Source organism: Epinephelus lanceolatus, chromosome 8 (genome assembly GCF_041903045.1).
Source record: "Epinephelus lanceolatus isolate andai-2023 chromosome 8, ASM4190304v1, whole genome shotgun sequence".
NCBI classification, from domain to species: Eukaryota; Metazoa; Chordata; class Actinopteri; order Perciformes; family Serranidae; genus Epinephelus; species Epinephelus lanceolatus.
In genome coordinates, this window is record NC_135741.1 from 41,273,258 (window position 1) to 41,289,103 (window position 15,846).

At 39.8% G+C, this 15,846-nt stretch overlaps 2 long non-coding RNA genes across 2 annotated transcripts; one reads left to right on the forward strand and one right to left on the reverse strand.

Annotated features, from left to right (window-relative positions):
• LOC117258984 (uncharacterized) lies at positions 1 to 2,796 on the forward strand. Its single transcript, XR_004501795.2, has 3 exons — positions 1 to 430; positions 1,273 to 1,432; positions 1,782 to 2,796. It is a non-coding gene; the product is annotated as an uncharacterized LOC117258984 (long non-coding RNA).
• Positions 2,797 to 12,425: 9,629 nt separating this feature from the next.
• Positions 12,426 to 14,180, reverse strand: LOC117258018 (uncharacterized). Its single transcript, XR_004501743.2, has 2 exons — positions 14,034 to 14,180; positions 12,426 to 13,728 (listed from the first exon to the last, which is right to left on the reverse strand). It is a non-coding gene; the product is annotated as an uncharacterized LOC117258018 (long non-coding RNA).
• Between the last annotated feature and the right edge of the window lie 1,666 nt (positions 14,181 to 15,846).

The following is a 15,846-nucleotide window of genomic DNA, read 5'->3' on the forward strand; positions in this document are numbered from 1 at the left end:
AAAGAGGAGACGGTGAGTGATCAGCATGCTAAGAATAGGACATACACAGCTTAACAGCACATTATACATGATAGGGAAACATCTGACAGGACAATGTGACAGATGCCAAGAACCGGAGACAGTGGAGCATGTGATGGTCAGATGCAAAAAGTACACCGGAGAGAGAGCGGACATGAAGGGAATGAAAACAACAGGACTGACAACAGAGACACCGAAGAACATACTGGAGTGTGGAGTGAATGGAGGGGGAAGGGGATTCTTTATCAGCTACCTAACAACAACTGGACTGGTGAAAAGGATGGAATGAAAGATGTAGGAGCAAGGTAGACCCAGAAGATGGCGGTAATGCAACGTAACGGATGCCAACCGCCGTAAAACTCCGAAGAAGAAGAAGAACCATACACGCGCCAGTAAGAGAAAGAACTGTAAGGTAATGAGTCTTTTAATTATTAGAATTAGACAATTTTATTGTCATTGTACTAGCACTAGCAGTACTAGCTAGTAGCTAGCACTAGCATTGAGTACCAAGCCGCTGCGTTTACACGCGCCGCCATCTTTATTATCTTTTAACATGTGTGTTATGTTCTCAAAGATGCAATTCTACGTAATGTATCAAATCATAAGGGGGACGTCTATGTGGGGAATCTGGGCATGGTGGGTTTAGCTACATTTGTTGTGTAAAAACGAGGGCATGATTGGTATTAACTTAACGTTAGCTGCTCAAGGTCTGTTGTGCTCACTTTCATCAATGTATGTGTGTAAAGAGTGTTAATGTTGGTCAGAGACTATTACTGCCCTCGCTTGATGTGTTGGTTAATTTAGATGTGTAGTTTGCAGCTGGGTTAATATGTGTTCCTCTGCTTTTTGGTGTGTTGTGGTGTAAAACATCTGTGCACACACTTGGTTCGCCTGGTCTCCTTGTGTATTAATGCCTGTATAACCTCACCCCTGTACTGCTCAGTCAAGTTATATACATCTTTTTTTCCGGAGATATTTTAAAAATAGTAACGAGAGTCGTCTCATGTGGTATACGACATGAGCAACCCCGAGGGTTAACCGGGTCAGATAAATAACGTATCCACATCCTCGGGTGTCTGCCAAAAAATGCATTTTATTATGTTTTAGTAATGCAGAGCACTAATACACATACACATGTGGATACATAAATAGCTGTAGTGCCTCCTCCACCATGAGTCCTTTAGATCGGTAAAATATGGTTGATGTTCAGTATGTTTTCCAGCTATCAATGTTGATTGACTTCTCCTTTTTCAGATGCACCCCTCTATTTTGAGTGACGAAGCCAGTCTGGGGCACATAACCCTTTCACCATCCGAGTTTAGGTGTCCTCTCTGTCCCAAATTTAAAACCAAAAATGAGAACGCGATCCAGAGGCACATGAAAAACCATATGGAAAATGCAGTTCATTTCCATGGTATGTTGATGAGAAGTGTCTATTTGAGATCATATACTTCTACATGTAACAGTAATGTTTAATGATATGTGTTTTTGCATGTATAAGGTTGTCATATTTTAACCAGTGTTAAAATTAAGTTGCACTGCTTTGAGGTCTGTGGATAAGCTTGGCAAAGAAAGCAAGTTACTTTCAATAGATCCCCACTTGTAGCATTTTGTGGAGTTGTTGCACCTGTTGAAATGGTCATAACGGTTTAAATTAAGGAAAAATACAATCATATAAGTAATTGTTTATAAGATGTAAAGTAAATTTTTGTTTCTCAGTTATAATATGATGGTTTTTAATACAAATTTCTCTCTCTTTACAGAAAAGATAATCTGCAGATGCAACATGCCTTGCCGTGATACAGGTCATTTCCACTGTCCCTTCTGTGACACAACTGTAATTCGTAAAGACTTCGTATCACTACATGTGACTGAGTGTTTTAAAAAATGTGTTGTGGTGGTGCCACCTCTTCATCAGTCCTCACCATCATCATCTGAGGACTTTATTGCGCAATCACTTGATCATTCATATGCACTTCCCCCTTCAGTGTCCGCATCAGCTACAACCACAGAGCCTCCAGAAGAAGTAGTCACTCACGAACTTCCATCTTCCCACCTCTCCCACCCTCTGTCTCAGACAGCATCACCCAAGACCCCAACAGTTGTCACAGATCAGTCACCCCCAGCTACAACCACAGAGCCTCCACTTCCATCTTCCCACGTGAAGTGCCCTCACTGCACCATTGTATTATACAAAAAGAATTTGGCATTACATATTCAAAGACGACACAGTCAACAAAATGATATCACAACCAAATCTCATCTTAAAAGCACATGTGTTGACCAAAATAATGGCGTTTATGCAGTCAGTAAAATTGCTAAGGGTTTCAGCGTACCGGTGGATGTGCTGCGGAAAACATGGGGCCAGCATGTCACAAAATGTGAGATGGAGGACTGTCGGCAGTATCACCTACTTGTTCAAAGGAGTGGCCTGTCTCATACTTTGTGTCACCATATTCGGTCTGTGGATTACTGTAGCACCACTGCCAGTGAGGGGCCACTGCAACACCAGGTTCTTTCCGAAATGGTGGAAAACAAGTTTTGTGGGGACTCCAAGGAGGACTTGTGCAAAAATAATCAAAAAGAAGCTGAGGAAGCTCATGTCCCCTTGTCAGTGTTGGTGGAACTTGGTGGTTCGCCAAGTAAAATTTGTTGTGTCCATGGTTTTCAGTTGTTTTGAATGACCTGATAATAATCTGCATGTTGCAACTGTAGCCCAATAAATGAAAGTGCTCTCCTTATTTAATTTTTGTTAAAAATTAAATCAACTAAAATTCATGTGTTTGCTGACTTTTCAATTTTTGTAGATTTAACTTGTTGGGGTCAATGTTATTCCAAACAAAACATGATTGTATTTAAAATAATTGCTGAAATATTATTATTATTATTATTATTATTATTATTATTAGTTATTTTTATAAATGTATATATTTATAATTGTTGACTGCTTCAAAGTTTGTAAATGCATTGCTAAAATAAATAACATAAAAAAGACAGACTTAAAAAAACTGACGAGGGAAAACAAACAAACAAACAAACAAAAAAAATGACTTCCGGTATGGACTTTGGGTATGTATATATGCAACTTCCGGAAGTAGGAGAAGATGGTTGGAGGAAGGGGAGCAGAATACTGCTTATTTTTTTCAACTTGAAACATTTCATGCTAAAAATAACACAATACAAAGACTAAATATTGATGGAGACATTACAGATGGCCCTTGGAAAATAGCTAAATATTGTTCAAATTTTTATACCAAATTATATGAATCAAAATATAGTGAAGAATCTGCCTGTCAATTTTTGGGGTCTTTTACAGAAACTAAGTTAATTGACACTGATTTGAAAGACTTATGTGACAAACCACTAACACTACAGAAAGCTGAATTTGCTGTTGAACACCTCAAGCCTAGTAAGTCTCCAGGCACAGACGGTATAACTTCTGAATTCTATAAAGCATTCTCCAAACAGCTTGCACCTTTCCTCCTTGGTCTTTTCTTAGAATGTATAGGCAATGAATCCCTTCCTCCCACCTTAAAGATAACTTAGGTATTTTTCAACCTGGGCCCTATTTCCCTATGTGTATGTGTGTGTATGATTCATAGGTACAACTCGTTTTAAAATTGGTTCAGTATTGAGGGAGGTGGATGCAGCTGGCAGCCGCGAGGTAGATATGGGGGCAAATGCGTCCCGTATAAGTTTGCGCAATAAAAGTGCTTTTTTTCGCCACTGACCGGGTCAGATCGTCAGTGCTATCTCTGTAGATTGCATACTGAAGCCTGATTTATGGTCCTGCGTTAAATCAATGATGTACCTACGTCGTTGCCGTGACGCCATCGTGAATCCTTCGAACTTCTCCGTCACTCCATTTCATCGCGGTGCAATTCATCGCCAGAGCAGCAGGGGGCTGCATTCCTTTCCTGAATGGTTATCATCGTCTCTAGTTGATTCTTTGTTTAGCTTCCGGCTTTTCCGGTCACAGTGAATAATGGCGATCAAGAGAGAGAGAATCTTGCCGGAGTTGGAGTTGTTGGATGTCGAAGAAAGTATGTTAATACTGCAACATCTACATCGCAACAGAAGATGTTTAAAGATGGTGGGGATGGCGCAATCTTGAAATACGGAACCGGAAATGCGTTGCTACCAAGCAAACCAATCACAGCCCTCTCGGTCTGCACTGGGTCTGCGTCTCCTCGATGTGTAGTTGCATTTTTTGGGAGGTGCACGTCAGGCTATGCCAGGGGCTACGGCAAGACTCCTGTGTAGCCACGTACCCTACGACGTAGGTACGTCGTTGATTTAACGCAGGACCATAAATCACACTTAAGCGTTTCCCTTACCCTTCACTTCCTCTGGGCTGTGTGTGACGTCATCTCGTGAGAGCTTTGCTTGTTGCCGGAAGAAAACAGAGGAGCCATGCTGAGCGCCGCTCAGAGTGGTGCTGGTTGTCCCGGAGTACAGTTGAGAGTTTTACTGCATCGATTGAAAACAATGGTTGGTGTTTGTGCTTATCCGCAGTGCAAGAACAGGATGTCGCGCAACACCCCATACAGCTTTCATAGGCTACCTTTGTCGGACGGCGAGATGCTGAAGTTGTGGCTAGTTGTGCTACAAATGGATGCTAACGCTCCTGTCCAGACGCTGCGCCTTGCAGACCATTGGGTCTGCAGTGCTCACTTCTCCCAAGATGACTACTGCCAGCCGAAGAAGAGAAGACATCCAATCCCGAAACACCTCTTCCTCAAGAAAACGGCTGTCCCACGAGTTGAGAGAGCTACAGACACAGTGGAGCAAAGCTCTCGCGAGATGACGTCACACAGCCCAGAGGTAAGGGAAAGGCTATTTACAGAGATAGCACTGGCGATCTGAACCGGTCAGTGGCGAAAAAAAGCACTTTTAATGCGCAAACTTATATGGGACGCATTTGCCCCTGTTACCGTTTTAGCTCGTTTCGCTCCCGGTTGCATCCGCCTCCCTCAATATTGAACCAATTTTAAAACGAGTTGTACCTATGAATCATACGCACACATACACATGGGGAAATAGGGCCCAGGTTGAAAAATACCGAAGTTATCCTTTAAGCGTGAAAGGGGGAGATTGACAAAGGGAGTGACATGCAGCAAGGTGCCACAGGCTGGAGTTGAACCCGGGCTGCTGCGGCAAAACCAATATGGGACACCTGTTCTATCCACTAAATTTCACATGCCACCTCTCTCTCCTTGGCAGCTTTAGTGGTGTTGCTTGTTTTGTTTTTTTTTTACAAAATATATGCTCATATTCATGGCATTCATGAGCACCTCCAATTCCACAGGTGTAAAATAAGTTGATCGCTTTTTCTCTCTGGTTGCCATGGTGAATTGAGGTATCGGGGCTCCACTGATGATGGCTTTTTATTGTGGTTGTGCACGCGCTTAACTCAAGGTGTACCTACTCAGAGTTGATTGAACTAATTCAAATCAGCTGTTCTGGAACCAGATACTCAGAGTTTCCCATCTCAGGGTAAGTCAACTCAGAGTTCAGGATTAGACTCTGAGTTTGTAGAACCTCCTACCTGGAATACCCCTCTGGGCCTGGTGTGCTTCATGATATAAAAGTTCACCACCTTTAAACAGCAGCCCTCACAGTGCAGCTGCTGTTCTTTTGCTTTCTCTACAGGCATTACCACACACCCATACATGCATAATGACAGTTTACAGAATTTCACGTTTATTTGGTTATTTATCATTATTTTGTAAATAAATAAACTTTTAACTCTTTGTAAACTTGTCTTGTTCCATCCTTGTTGCAACCTAAGAGCTGGGTCATAATAAGTGGAATAAAGATAAGGGATGCTCAGAAGATAATGTTCTCACTTACTGTCACACTGGCTCACAACAAGACAAGTATAGGTAGGGTTGCCACCCATCTGGTATAAAACAGGATAGTCCCGTCTCGAAAAATAAAATGTTCTGTCCCATACTGATTCAATATGGGACGCAATTTGTCCCATATTTTTGTGCACATCACATTCTACTGCATAAACTATGTTGTCACTAGCTAGATGGCAGCAGCAGTACTTATCAATCCTGTCTTACTATGGGAGCGTATCTGTGTTCCCAGGGTTCTATGTTTCCCGGGTTCTATGTTCCCCACTTAACCCTGCAAAAAAGGTTCTATGTTCCCTGCTTACACAAAAAAGGTTCTATGTTTCCCGGGTTCTATGTTGCCCACTCAACCAAGCGGGAAACATAGAACCCTTTTTGTGTAAGCGGGGAACATAGACGCTTTTTTGCAGGGTTAAGTGGGGAACATAGAACCCGGGAAACATAGAACCCTGGGAACATAGGGATGACCCCCTTACTATCCAAGGAACAAGATATTAGCAGTGCTAGCATAGATTGGACTAGGAATGAGTTTTCAAACCTGGAAATGAGTTTGCATTTTACCACTCACAGTTCCCTCATCTCAAAATCAGTGGGTGTTTTGAAATGGGTTTTTAGTTAGATGCCTGAAATAAGGTCTGTGGTTAACACAAGCTTAAGAGACTTTCACGTTTTGTTCTACGACATAAAATATATCAGTTAATACCCCTGGTGTGAAATTTGAAGTTTTTATATGTGTCTTAAAGAAGGCAGTTGCTAACAAGTGGCTGAATGAGACCATAGAAAGTCATCACCAACCATGGCTTTCCAGCTGTGCCGTGGGGGCGACGTTAAGACATGCTATTGTGGTGAAGATCAGTTATGGCCTAACATTAGCTTTAGATTATTATTATTAGATTATCTTGCTGAACAAAACATGTAAGTATCATAACCGTTTGTTTGCTACAAAGTTTCTTCTCTGCAACAATCTAAAGTCCAATGAAAAAATGCCATAGGCTTTTTGACAAGGAAACCAGGGAGACACTAACTTCTGCGTCAGCCTACAGAAAAACATAATCGTTGGAGGGCTCTGTAATCAGCATGTTTAATACTCAAGGCTATTCAGTAGGCTGGGACATGCTCTTTGACCCCATGAGAGCTTTATGACACATGTGCATTGTAACTGGAGCTACAATGTTGGAGGGTTATGGTAGAAAGTGCTAGAAATGAAGGAATGATGTCTACTCAGGTGCTCTTTGGGTGCCCTCAGCCTTAGAGAGAAAGTTTTTGGGACACATAAATGATGTCCAAAGTACAATAGAACATTTATGCATTTGTTTATTATCTTTTATTTAAAACCTTTTCAATAATTGCAGGATTGTAATTCTCAATTAATTGAGCCTTTCAGCAGGTGCAGTCCATTTCACTGAGCATGTGTTATACCCCAAGGATATGACATAATATGATGCACTGACTTTTCCTTTTAACCTGCTTGTTGATACCATGTGTAGAAGTGAAAATCAGTGCCTGGAAGTGGGCCAGATGGCACCCGACCTCGTCTCCTACTTCTCCTGCAGATCGTCCTCTGATGTTGATTTGGTACCTTAGGTTCAGTTGGCAAACACTCAGAGAAACACTGGAGTCAAGTAGAATCAGGTGCAATCGAGTTTAATGTGTTCACAAGCAACAACACATACAACTCATTGAGTCAGGCTCCGGAGCACGACTGAAGTTTCGCTCTCTGCGTTCTCTCTTTTATGCTGGTGAAGATTCGAGAGAATCTCCACCCAATTCCTTTAATCCTGCCCACCTAAACCCAAACCTATTGGTGGCAGATCCTTTTCTTTTTAGCCTTTTCCCATCTGGTCCAAATCTATTGGTAGTAGGCCCCTTGGGCCCTTGCCCAAACATGACCTAGGCCTGGAAATCCCCAAATTCTCCCACCATTAGGTTTGAGCCTGGTTTCACTTTATTTTTTAAAAATATATAAAACTTGGGGACTTTCTCTATACAGTCCCCTGTGCGTTCATGCAATGTGAGCTTAGAGTGTGTGTTGTGCAATACAAACATTCAAGAGTATGTGTGTGTTATTATTAAACAATACATGGTTATTATTAAACAATACATGGTGTGGTGTATGTGTGCTCTTCAATGTGAATGCATAACCCTGTGTTATGAATACATAAACTTGTATAACCTTATTTTATCATGCATAGATGCATAACAAACAGTTTTATAGGAAATGGTAACATAAAACATGGTTATATGAACTTCACTCTTAATCAACTTATGCAGTTTAACACTTTTATCTGATTAAAGATTAAATCTTACACTACACATGGAAAACTCTAAGTAACTGCCGACATTTGATAGCATTAAACAAAGTATGAAAACCCGTTAACCTTCAGAACTGACATGTTACAGAACCTTCTTGCATCTACAAACCAGAACTTAAAGGTATGTAACTTTTTAGTGTGAATCTTTTTTTATGCCAATAGGTGAACAGGCTGTAATGTAACTTAAAAACTTAGACTTTCCCTGACCTTCTTAGTTGCATGTGAAGGACTCTGTGAATTTTTTAGGAAAATCCAAAGGATGTGACGATATCAATGCTCCCAAGTGCCTGTCTCTCTTCAGCCCTATACAGTGCTAACAATGTGGAACAGTAGTTAATGTTACCTTAGCAGTGGAGCTTGCTAATGTCAACAAGCGACCAGCATCCACCACAACACAGAGTCCACACATACTGTGTTTCCGCTGCTTCACTTAGCACCCTGTGGTCACCTGAGGTCAAACTGAGGAAGGCTGAGCAATGAGGGTCGACTGTTATGAGTCCCCACCAGATAAGCAAACTGTCAACTGAATTTTTTATGGCCATTAACCTAACTTGTTGGATTGCAACTTGAACACAGAGTTTTAAATAAACAGGCATTCTTAATTTCTCATGAAAAAGGTCTCATGTAAAAATAATTAATTACATGTGCATGTTTTTATTTTGGCATTTTTATTGAACACACAGGAAGGTAACCTCAAGACCAGATCAGTGTATGACAGGACTGTCACGTAGATGAAACAGAAAAACGTTCAAACTTTGATTTTTCGATTGTTAGTTTGAATCAACCTAACGTGCATGTCTTTAGACAGTGGGAGGAAGCCAGAAAACCCACCTGCAGAAAACCCAAAATAGCACAGAGAGAACAGAAAAAAACATTCAAATTTAGGATTTTCATCACGATGATTAATTTTTCAGTGTTCAGAGTTTTTTTTAGTACATTCTCATTGTGTAAAATTAGAAAAGAAACATGTATATGGGCAACTGGTGAAATGGTGTGTCACCCAGCAGAATCCAGTCATTTACATTTAATGAAACACTTAGTTATGACATTGTGAATGTTTCTTTACAGTTGTATCCACCTTATTCCTTCCCCTCATGATGCCTTGTGTGAATTATGGGCATGACTTCTGCACGAATATAAATTTGCCTTTTTTAATTTCTTTATTTATACTTGTGTGTCAGCTCCATGCAGAGCCTATGCTGTAGCCTACGCACGTGACCTATGCTGTTGTAAGCATTTATACATGTGCGGTGGTGTCTGTGTCACTCAGCAATTACACCTCCAAAACAGTAGTGGGCAGCGGGGTTTCTGTGAAGTGCTGTAAAGTTTAGTTGATTCAAAACACAATCAAACACACATTAAACATGGCTTAATAGAGACAAAAGAAGTACACAAATCAGCTTCACTATAACTTGCAGGATTCACTAGAAAAGCATTTGTCTTTATTCACATTTTACCCACAAATACAACATTCAAATATTGAAAAATCAGCACAAGCCTAAGGCATTTTAACTTGTTTAGACTAGTGTAGCGGCCATCAGACATTTCCTCTACTCATATGAAGCCAGAGACAGGAGATTCAAGATTCACCGACAAAACAACTGTCTACTAAACACATTTTCCAGACAATATAACATGCTAACGTTATTAGGACAAGCCTATGGCATTTTAGCTCGTCTGCCTTAATGACGCAGTATACACAGTTTTATATCATAATCATACTGAGTGAAACATGACGCTGAATTCCGCAGCAGACTTCAGTAATATCAGTAATATAAAGTATTACATACCGTCAGGCATTTCTTTTTATATGACATGAAAGAAGTATGGTAAATCAGTAACACATTCTCAGTCTAGATGACTAAACACATAATGCAATGCATGCTGTTGAGTTTATATCATATTTTATAATGGGCAATATTCTAATGTAGGTTGAGAATGCAGTGAGACAGTAAAGACAGGGATATCATGTACTGACGTTGAGTGACAGACCTGCGTAGGTGTCATTCTCTTCAGCAAATTCTGCTTTAATGTGTCTCTGCTCTCAAAACTCCTATTTAAATTATTTCGTATGTCATTCCAAGCTTGTGAAAATGTAGTAAAAGCATTAGAGCAGGATGAACATGAAAATGCAGGACAAATCATGTCCGGTACTGATTTAGTGAGGGAAAGTGCGTTTTATTTTTGAATACTGGACGATCTGGTATAAACATTGTACAGTACACGTGTGGCAACCTATTCCTCTCTGTAGGAAGGTGATAGAATAATCCTTTTTTTGTTCTGGCTGCATGTTCAACACTGTTGTTTAATACTGTCGTTGGAACCTCATATTTAGCACAGTCTGGATGTTAGTATTCTTACAGACACAGAAGCGCAACAGGTACCAGAGCTCCACAAGGACATCTTAGAAAATACTTATCATTTAACGTTAGTTAAATATCAATGGAAAAAAAACAAAGCCAAAATTGCTAAACTGAAGGCGAATTATGCTTGAAAAGACGCATTGTTAGCGCTTAGTAACCAAGATTAGCCTTTTGGACTAAACATAAATAGTCAGTGTGATTAAATAGCTTACTGCAACTACTGCTATCTCACCGGAAGCACCCATAATCATTTCTACAGTAGCGCTCTCATTGACATTGACAGCACTCCACATTGACCCTGACATTTTCACCATGAGTTTCACCAGAGGACACATCCCCATCAATATTTAGAAATCCCCCAATAACAGCAGCAGAGGACTTTTTAGACAAAATAAAAGACTTTTACACCATAAACTGATGCAGATAATGCACAATTTGGTGCGTAAAAATTCACCTGAATGTGGAAAATTAAGTGCTTGATACTCAAAATTGTACCTCATTTTATATGTGTCCCCCAGCGTTGAAATGAAACATACACCCTTGTTTACAAGAAAAGGAAAATTTCATATTTTTGTTTCGAGTTTGTCGAATGGATTTGGACATGTTACTTAGTCTTTTAAACTGTGAAAGACACACATATACCTAGCTATTAGAATAAAATCTCAAAAGATGAACTATGTTACAGTATATTTCAGGAGATATGTTTAAACTTAACATCCAATTTTCAATTTAAGTGATATTACACAAGGGGGCCTGCTTTACCATCATTACTGGCACAACAGTGATGGACCGAGGCAGTTGAGCCTGTATGAAATGCCTGGAGTGGAAGGAAAAGAGCTCCCTCAAAACAGATCATCATATGTTGTGTGGAAGTATTTCGGATTTCTGATGCATAAGTCTTGTGTCTGCGCCGCAAAGCAACACAACTAACTTGTTCAACCACCTGAAAAAAACACCAAAATCTGCAGTAGGACGAATGCATGACAGCCAAAAAGGAAAACATCACCTCACTGAATCCCTATCGTCCATAACAGAGACGCTGTACACTACCTCACCGTATCCATCCATGCTCCCAAAGACTGACTGAAATAACCAATGCAGTCACATTCTATTTGGCCAAAGATATGTGTCTAAAAATACATGGCTGCCATCAATCCAAAAGTATTTGCAAAGGGCAGGGCTTAGAGGAAAATTGGCTATAACTCAGGTTGTCTGTGAGCAGTCCTCATTAAACTGAGAGGAGACATCCTGAACGTACTGACCAAGATTTGTTCATATCTGATAAAGGGAGAGCAGAAGGATTTTGAGTGTGCTATTATTTAAATGCTGTATACGCTGTAATGATGAGTGTGAGACTGGTCTTACTCCCGCTTAAAAAAAATAAATGAATAAATAAACCAGCTAAAGTGACTTCCTCAGCTTTGTGAAGCCTGAAAGGCACTCCCTTTATGTTGCTTTGATTTTGGACAGTGAAGCCGCTTCCCTCTGTTAAAAAAAGTGCTTGAACCCATAAATGTCACTTGTGGCTATACTGTATTTATATTCAATTTCATGTAGCAAAATGAATATTAATACTGGAGACTAGAGACAGCTTTTTAAAAGTCATCTCTGTGACTCATTTAATTAATTAACATTGTGTACTGACTCATAAAGTATGGACATCCAGCATCTCTAAGAGCTGTTTTTTTTTTTTTTTTTAAATGCACAGCTAAACACCTTCTAATTCATCAAACCCAGGGGTCAAGGAAGATTTTGGATCCTTTACCAAAGTAGAAGTACTAATACCAAATTGTAAAAATACTCTTATATACTCATACTTTTACTATTGAAAATGTTCCTTCAATAGAATTATGTAATTATAAACAGGAAAATGTAGACAGTAAATGTACTTTATTAAATTCCACCACTGATGAAATCTAAACCTGAATTTTGTGCTGAATATTTAGTGAAAGAAGATTAAATACAACAAAAACAAAACAGCTGTTGCTGAAGCAGTTTAGTTGGCATCAGCAGTCTTCACCAAAATACAGAAGAGGATTTGCACTGGTGTACATGTAATTTATGACAATGACTGTTTAATCATGACACAGAAAACACTGGTCATCTCCAGGTGGCATTAAAGATTTATAGATATTTTTAACCATATAGGTTAAGGTCAAACCATTTTAGTAATGCATCATAGTTTGTCTAACAAGCTTCACAGATTTCCTCAGCACAGTTGATAAATTTGTTACATTCAATTAAACATTTAGTTATGATGTTGTGCATGTTTCATATGACACCAGTTCAGGTGGAGTTGCTCCTCTCTGAGGTTGATGGATGTGGTCTGCAGGCTGTCTAACTGAAGAGTCCTTCAACAACTTTCATTACTCCCACCACCGAAAAACATGGCAGACAAAGATGAGATAATAATAAAAATATGTACCAAAATACATCAAAGACAATCAGATCAGTTTAACAGCTGCTTAAAAACATAGCTGCAAACAGCAAACATAGCTTGACATTTGTGTTAGGGTCGTTATTACAACTTATTCCCTAAGTATTAACTGCTCCTAGCTGGGTGGTCTCTGCAGACTCTGTGGTCTCCTCTTATACAAAGAATGCACTCTGGCTGCATTGTAAGAATGTCAGACTGACCAACAAAGCTGGTAATTTAACATCATCATCACGGGCTGTTGGAAATTGTGGAGTACATTTTTCACTAACACTTTAGATTGTGGCCCACAACTATCACTGTTAGTAAAAAAAAAAAAAAACCTCAAAGAATTCCACTGTATGTTGCAGGCAATGTTTGTTTTTTTCCTCACAAAGTTGAAAGCAGCAGCAGCAGCAGTAGCTGATAACAGCACAGCCCAGTTAGTGTTGTTTTATGATAAGATAAGATAAGATAAGATAAGATAAGATTACATTACATTACATTACATTACATGATTTTTTTTTCCACATTATTCACATTAGTCAGTTTAAATGATTCACCTCCTCTTCCTTCTTACTGCTTGGCGTTTTCGGCAGGTTCTTTTTGATCGTCAGCTTTATTTTCACCGCTATCTTCTGCAACGTCATCTGTCTTTTCGCCATCAGTGATGGGGGCGTCTCCTTCAGCACTGGGTGCTCCCTCGGCTTTCTCATCTCCAGAACCCAGGAAACTTTTCACCCCGCTCTCCACGAATTCACCTGCAGAACAAACAGCTGTTAAGTTTGCAGATAACGGAGACAAGGGATAACAAACACATCAAATATATATAGACCTAATAGCCCAATCATGTTAGGCCCCAAAATTGAGCCTCACTTATTATTATTTAGTATCTTTGTAAACTTTCTACTCAAATGTTTAAAACAAATATCTGCATACCTAATAAACGATCTGAATGTTTCCTCTACCTCTGGTTTAACAAAGTCATGTGGGCCTATAACAACGTCTGTATCTTTAAAACTCAAATACGATCTAATCTCTGCAATATTTTCCAAATGATACCCACCTGCTGCCTTTGCAATGTCAGTATCACCAGTCAAACTTTTGAGAAAATCCATGGGTGCCGCTGTGTTGAGTGTGCTCTCAGTGTTGAGTGCGCTCTCAGTGCTGAGTATGTTTATGGATGGAGGAGGTTTGGTCTTATAAAGGCAGTTTCCAAGTGTCCATGCAGGTGACGCATTTATTGTCTTGCCCTGTTGAGTAATCAGGTGTTGCTGCAGGAAGTCATACAGGGTCAACCTGTCTCACGGGTCGACAAAAGACTAAATGTCAGGAACTTAAATTTAGGTTTTACCTGTAAGTACACAAATATTTTGAGGTGTGTGTGTGTGTGTGTGTGTGTGTGTGTGTGCATATATGTGTGCATGCGCGCACGTGTGTTTGTTGGTTAAGGTATACTGTGACGTAAAAGTTGATGGTTATTATACCATATCCATTTGCTTATCTACAATATTGAAAAAAATATAACTGATAAAAAAATCTCTTCTTTATTTTAGTTTTTTTTCAGAGGGGAGACTTTTTACACATACACACCATAAACAAAATGGTTTCAGGTTTTAATTATAATAATAAAACCGATGTGCTGATTTACTGCGGTAAGTGTTTTGTCATTTCCAGTGTTTCTATCTATGATAGCATCTGTGTGCTGCCCTACTGAGCTCACATCAGTTATTTTTCTGATACTACTCATATCAGCTGCTAAATATCTAGTACACGTTTAAACCCACAGTAGTTCCGTTTAAGCATTCATAGCTCTCTTCTTCTTTCAACGATTTTCTTGCTAATCACAGCTGTTGTTTACACAACAGTGGTACATGAAATAAATGTGGTTTATTTGCTGTGTTGGAGGAATAGCTTAGTGAATTGGAAGCGCGCCTCCGCACCATGGAAAATCATTCAGTAGCTGCAGTAGTTAGCCAGGCCCCTGTAGCATGCGTGGAGCCACATAGCATAGCTTCTGCTAGCAATCCCCCTGTGCAGCCGGAAGCCTGTGACTGTTCGAGAGAAGCGTAGTACTAAGCCAACGCTCACAGTCCACCAGCAGCCTGTTCACATTTTTAACTGTTTCTCCCCACTCACATACCCGCTGAGGAACATTTAATTGGCCTTAAAGGTCCTGCACTAAGCTGGTTTAAATCCTATTTATCCGATTGATTTCATTTCGTTCATTTTCTCGATGAATCATCTTTACATACAAAAGTTTGTTTCGGAGTCCCACAAGGTTCTGTGCTCGGACCAATTCTGTTCACTTTATATATGTTTCCCTGAGGTAACATCATCAGAAAACACTCTGTAAACTTCCATTGTTATGCAGATGATACACAATTATATCTATCGATAAAGCCAGAAGAAATGGATCAACTAAGTTATTGTTCTTGGCCCCAAACACCTCAGAAATTGTCTATCTGAAGATATAGTTTCTCTGGATGGCATTACTTTGGCCTGTAGCACCACTGTAAGAAACCTCAGAGTAATATTTGATCAAGATTTGTCTTTTAACTCCCATTCAAAACAAAGTTCATGGACTGCGTTCTTTCCCATGCTTTTGTTACCTCTAGGCTGAATAACTGCAATTCCCTATCATCAGGTTACTCTAATAAGTCTTTAAAAACTCTCCAGCTGATCCAGAATGCGGCGGCAGGTGTACTGACAGGAACTAAGAAAAGCGATCATATTTCCCCTGTTTCAGCTTCTCTGCACTGGCTCCCTGTAAAATCCAGAACTGAATTAAAAATCCTTCTCCTAACTTACAAAGCTCTAAATGGTCAGGCTCCATCATATCTTAGAGAGCTCATAGTGCCCTATTATTCCACCAGAAC